Here is a 6,472-nt window from a genome sequence, read left to right on the forward strand (position 1 = left end):
AACCCCCCCCACCCCCCCCCCACATTTGCCTAGCCTGGGATAGCTGGAGCTACCAGGCTGAAGATTGTTGTTTTTCTTAAATCACCCAATTAAAGATCGTTAGGAGTGCCTGGTGGCTCCAGCTACCCCAGGTGAAGACATCTTCTCCCCCCACCTGAAGACCACCCCAAAGACTTTTGTGTTTTGCCATCTGGGGAGTGCACCCACCCACAGCTGCGAGGGGAGACCTGCCCTCGCAGCCCCCCCCCCTTCCCACCCCCCTCTCTCTTTCTCTGCTACTCTGTTTCTCCCCTCTCTCTCTGAGAACCCTTTCCTTCCAAATTTTTAAAAAAATAACAATTAAGACAACTGAGCAGAGGGAGCAAGGCCTCTCCCCAATTGTCAACGAGGGGAGAGGTGCCTCGTTAAGGGCTCCTCTGCTCAGTTAACATACGAGGCCATTAAAGACCATTAAGGCCTGTGACTTTGGGGTGGGTGTGGCCCTTAAAGGGACCCCGTGATGGCGACCCCATCCACGCCGGTGGCAGGGCCAGCAAGGACGTATGCGCAGGTGGCAACCGCTTCCACGGCCCCTCCTGCGCCACCCGCTGCCCTGCCACCATTTAGATTAATTACTAGAAAACACGGGGTCAAGAGCTACACTCACCCCACAATGAGCATTGAGGAGTGCGTGCGGGCGATGGCTGGGGTAGTCGGCCCCTCGGCCATTGTCGCAGCCTCCAAGATGTCTGGGAAGGCTGTTTTCTTCCTGGGGTCGGAGCGGGCGGTGTCCCTGGCCCTCGAAAAGGGGCTCACGGTGGGCGGGACGTTCCTGCCGGTGGATCCTCTCGAGGACACCGCGCAGAGGGTCATCGTGTCGAACGTCCCGCCCTTTGTTCCCGCTGAGCTCCTCCTCCCTCACCTACAACAACTGGGGGAGGTAAGGTCAGGGATCAACCCCATACCGCTCGGCCTCAGGGAGAACAGCCTGCGCCACGTGTTCTCCTTCCGCCGCCAGCTCTTTGTCCGGCTGGCGCGGGAGGACGTGACAGAAGGGCACTTTAATGTGGTGCACGAGGGGACTGCCTACCGCGTCTTCTGGACGTCGGACGGCGTGCGGTGCCATGCCTGCAGGGAGGTGGGGCATGTTCGTAAGAACTGCCCCGCCTCCAAGGCCGCCAAACCACCGAAGGCGGCCAAGGCTGGCGCTGCCGCCACCCCTCCCCCTAGTTGCGTCCGCGTGCCGGGAGCCATGGGTGCGCGGGCATCGTCGGAGGCCTTTGTTTTCAGGGCCTCCGGCGGGGGGGAGGGAGAGCGTCCGAGCGGAAAGAAGGCGCGGAAGAAGGAGAAACATCTAGAGGCGGGTCCCCTCGGTGCGCCGGAAAGTCTGACCACCGCGCTCAGCCCAACCCAGTCACCGGCGAGCGCGGGGTGCCCCGAGCCCGTGCCCGGGCCCTTGAATACCACCACAGAGGGGCCCAGGCGCGGGCAAGAAAAGGAAAAGGGGGGGGCGGAGCGGGAGGCCTCGGCAGACATGGAGGTCTCCCTGACTCCGCGCGCCCCCAGGAACAAAAAGAGGCACCGCCCCAATGAGGCGGAGGGGGAACAACATCCCTCCGCGGAGGAGGCGGTGCCCGCCGCGTGTCCCGCGTCCCCCACCAGCGCCCCCAAATTGCGCTGCAGGCGCGAGGAGTCTTTCCCCGGGGAGGGTGAGACAGTTGAGGCTGCCCAGCCTCTGCCTCCCGGGGATGGAGTGGAAGATCTGCCTGTCGTGGGGGGCGTGGGGACCGCGGAGGAATGCGTAGCCGCCGGGCCGGGCGTCCCGGGGACTGAGGCGGGCGAGGCCGAAAAGGCCGAACCTGAGCCCGCCCAGCTATTACCCAACTTCCCCCGGGATTTGCTCGACCCGGCAGAGAATGAAACAATTGATTTTAATGATACTGTAGATGCTGGGCCGGGGGGTGGCAGCGGGGAGGGGGAGGAACACCCACCCTCGCCCCTTACTTTGGAGCTGGAGCACTTGGAGGGCCTGGGGATTTCCTATGGCCGGGTCTCTCCTTGTTCTCCGGTTCCTGGGGCGGAGGGGGAACCCCTTCCGCTGTCATTTCCCGACCCAGCACCATTTTTAAAAGAGCCCAGTGGGGACTCCTCTGCCGACGATCCTGGGGGTGGGATCGGGGCAGTGCCAGGGCCGGTTGGAGCGGCCGGTTCATTTGCCGTACCTTGTGCGGTCGATGGGCCGGCTGCTGGCGGCCACCTCCCGGAGGAGGACGGGGACTCGGTGGGGGACGCGGGTGAAGACCTAGAGACCACCGCCAGGGAGGCGGTGGATCTGCTCGCGGCCGCCGCTGAGGCCCTCCTCGTTCCTGCAAAGGAACTCCGGGACTTTTTGGCCCAGAGCCGGGGTCGCCGCGACCAAGCCCGACTGGCCCTGGAAAAATGGTCCGAGCCGGAGCTGATCAAGGGGTCCGTCCGCGCCGCCGTTAAAACCTTGGCCGCGGGCGGGCCCTTGACAAAGGAGCAGCACCTTGAGCTGCGCGAGCTCGAGGGACTCCTCGCTGGGCTGCGGAGGGAGCGGAGTTCAACAAAAGACTCCGCTCCCTCCCCCACAATAGGTTAAGGTAGAGGTTGCACTATGCTTTTGCCATGAAGATAACCATAGCCAGCCTCAACATCAACGGCGGCAGAGGGGCACGCCGTAGATTTGACAATTTTTCGCTCCTGCGGGAGGGGAAATATGCGGTGTGCTTCCTGCAAGAAACCCACACCGTTCCGGGAGACGAAGCCACGTGGCTCCTGGAATGGCAAGGAGAGGTCCGCATGAGCCACCTCACCGCCATTTCTAGTGGGGTGGCCATCTTGCTGGGCCCGCATTTTCAGCCGGAGATCTTGGGGGTCGAGGAGCCCGTGCCAGGCCGCTTGCTGCACGTAACGGTTCGCCTGGGGGACGTGCCGCTCCATCTCGTGAACGTGTACGCCCCTCATCCCGGCCCGCAGCAAACGCGCTTCTTTGAAGAGGTGTCCGCTCTTCTTGGCTCCGTCGACGTCGGCGACTGCATTGTCCTCGGGGGGGATTTTAACTGCACCCTCGAGGCGAGGGACCGCTCCGGTGCCCCGCAGTGCATGACGGCGATGGAGAAGTTGAGGGACCTGGTCGGGTCCTTCGACTTGGTGGACGTCTGGCGAAATCTCCACCCCGACTCCAGCGCCTTTACTTGGGTGAGGCCTGGAGTTGGATGGTCCAGAGTCGACCGCCTTTACGTGTCTCGGGCGTACGTTTCCTGCGTCCCGGCGGCCTCCATGCGGCCGGTGCCGTGTTCGGACCACCACCTGGTGTGGGCGGAGCTCGCTTCGCTCCGCGCGAGGACGGGGTCCGCGTACTGGCACTTTAACAACCGGCTGCTGGAGGACGTGCGGTTCCAGGACTCGTTCCGTCGATTCTGGTCCGACTGGAGAAGGAAGCAGGGGGGCTTCCCCTCCTTGAGGCTATGGTGGGACGTGGGCAAGGCTCACGTCCGCGTCTTCTGTCAAGAGTACGCGAGGGGGTCGACCAAGAGGCGGGCGGCCAGAGTCGGGCGCCTAGAAAAAGAGGTGCTCGACCTGGAAGCCCGTCTCGGTCAAGTCGTCCAGGACCCGGCCCTGCGGACGGTGTACGAAGCGAAGAAGGCCGCGCTGAAGGACCTGCAGCTCGTCGGGTCCCGAGGCGCGTTCGTGAGGTCGCGGATCCGGTTCCTGCGGGATCTGGACCGCGGCTCCCCCTTCTTCTACTCGCTGGAAAAAAGGCAGAGTGTCCGTAAGCAGCTCTTGACGCTGCTGGCCGACGACGGCTCTCTCGTCTCGGATCCGGAGGGCGTCAACAACAGGGTCCGTGAATATTACGGGGCTCTGTTCTCTCCGGATCCGTCCAGCGAGGAAGCGCGTAGAGTTTTGTGGGAGGACCTGCCGAGGGTCGGCCCGGAGGGCGCCGAAAATCTGGAAGCTCCGCTAAGCCTGGCGGAGCTGACCGGTGCCCTCGCCCGGCTCTCGAGGGGAAAATCCCCGGGGCTGGACGGGCTGACCGTGGAGTTCCACAGGGCGTTCTGGGACGTCCTGGGGAGCGACTACGCGCGGGTCCTGGGGGAAAGTCTGGCGACCGGGGAGATGCCCCTCTCTTGGCGCAGGGCAGTCATCGTCCTGCTGCCTAAGAAGGGCGATCTCCGCCTCCTTAAGAACTGGCGCCCGGTCTCCCTCCTCAGCACGGACTACAAAATCTTCGCCAGGGCGATGTCTGCTCGCCTTGGTGCCGTGCTGGACCACATGATCCACCCCGACCAGTCATACACGGTCCCGGGCCGGACAATCCACGACAACATCCATCTGGTCCGGGACCTCATCCATTGTTCCCAGGAGGCTGGTCTGTCGGTCGCCTTCCTATCCCTCGACCAAGAGAAGGCGTTCGACAGGGTGGATCACGACTATCTGCTCGGAACTCTGCGCGCTTTCGGGTTCGGGACGCATTTCGTCGCCCGGATCCGACTTTTGTACGCCGCCGCGGAGTGTCTGATTAAGGTTAACGGGTCCTTGACGGCGCCCCTTCGCTTTAGGAGAGGGGTGCGCCAGGGATGCCCCATGTCCGGCCAGTTATACGCCGTTTGCGTGGAGCCTTTCCTGCGCCTCTTGCGGACGAGGTTGACGGGACTGGCTCTGCAAGGGCCGGGCGTGGAGGTCGTCCTCTCGGCTTACGCCGATGACGTGCTCCTCGCGATAGAGGATCCCGCTGACCTGCGGAGGATGCGTGAGTGCCAGGAGATTTACTCGGCCGCGTCCTCCGCCAGGATCAACTGGGAGAAATGTTCCGGACTCCTGGTGGGTCAGTGGCGGGTGGACTCCCTGCCGGAGGAGCTCAGGCCTTTTGCCTGGAGCACGACCCATCTCCTCTATCTGGGAGTCTACCTTAGCCCCGACGAGGGAGCCTGGCCGGCGAACTGGCAGGAGCTGGAGGCCAAGGTCGTCGCTCGCCTAGGGCGCTGGACAGGACTGCTCCGAGTGCTGTCCTACAGGGGTCGAGCGCTAGTCATAAACCAGCTGGTGGCCGCAATGCTGTGGTACCGGCTGGTCACTTTGACCCCTCCCCCTGCGTTTGTCGCCAAGATACAGAAGAAGCTGGTGGACTTCTTCTGGAACAACAGGAAGCACTGGGTCTCTGCCGCGGTCTTGAGTCTCCCGCTTGAGGAGGGCGGTCAGTCGTTGGTGTGCGTCAGCGCCCAGCTCGCGACTTTCCGTCTTCAGACCCTGCAGAGATACCTTTACGTCGAGCCCCCTCCTAGGTGGTGCGCTCTGGCGAGGTATTTCTTCCGCCAGCAGCTCGACCTCAATTATGACACGCAGCTCCTGTTTGTGAACTTGGGGGGTGCCAGGACCGCCCTCCGGGAGCTGCCTGTCTTTTACAGGGAACTCATCAGGGTCTGGAACAAAGTCTCCACCAAGCGCAGCTCTCCGCCGGCTGGAGTGGCGGCCGTCCTGCAGGAGCCGCTGCTCGGGAATCCGTACCTCCACGGCCGAGGTTTTATGTGGCGGTCGGAAGAGAGGGCTGTGGCTGGTGAGGTGACCAGGGTCAGGGACCTGCTCGATGGCGGAGGAGCGGGCTGGATGGCGCCAGTCACGCTGGCGCGGCGCCTAAATTCTGCCAACGTCCGCCGCGCGGCCGATGCCATCGAGTCGCTAAAAACAGCTCTGGGCCCTGACTCCGTTAGGTGTATCGAGGAGGCTCAAGCACGTGGGGAGATCCCGTCCGAACTGACCCCCGTCCGGACGGAATTCCTCATCGGCGCCAAACCCCGGAACCTCCCTCGGGGGCCGGCGCCTCACAACTTGAGCCGCCTCGGGGAAATCCCCTCCGTGCCTTTCAGTTCCGCGCGGAGGGGTTTCCTGTACGGGCTGCTCCTGCACACCCTCAACTTTGCCATCCTCGCCGGCCGTCCGGACACGCCATGGCGTACCATCTTGCCGTCCGGAGGAGGCGGGGGTCCCCGATGGAGGGCACTCTACGCAGGGGTCCTCCCACTATTCATCGGGGACTTGGCCTGGAGGGTGGTGCACGGAGCAGTGCCGTGCAATAAATTTTTAAGCCGGTTCACGGACTCCCAGGCCGCCTGCAATTTCTGCGGTCTGGAGGAGTCCGTGTTCCATGTTTTTATTGAATGCACGAGGTTGCAGCCCCTGTTCCACTATTTGAAGGGGCTGCTCCTGAAATTCTGGCTGCACTTCAGTCCCACTCTCCTGATCTTTGGGCACCCTGTGCGGAGGGGAGCGGGTAGGTCCGAAGGCCTCCTCGTAGGACTGCTCCTGGGCACGGCCAAGGGTGCCATCAGCCGGTCCAGGCAGCGGGCGGTCGAGGGGGTCGTTCAACCTGACTGCCTGCCTCTCTTCCGCTCTTACATCCGGTCCAGGGTGTCCTTGGAGATGGAGCACGCGGTGTCCACCGGTACGCTCGCGGCCTTCGCGAGAGGTGGGC

Source organism: Pristiophorus japonicus, chromosome 9, assembly GCF_044704955.1.
Source record: "Pristiophorus japonicus isolate sPriJap1 chromosome 9, sPriJap1.hap1, whole genome shotgun sequence".
Classification (NCBI taxonomy): domain Eukaryota; kingdom Metazoa; phylum Chordata; class Chondrichthyes; family Pristiophoridae; genus Pristiophorus; species Pristiophorus japonicus.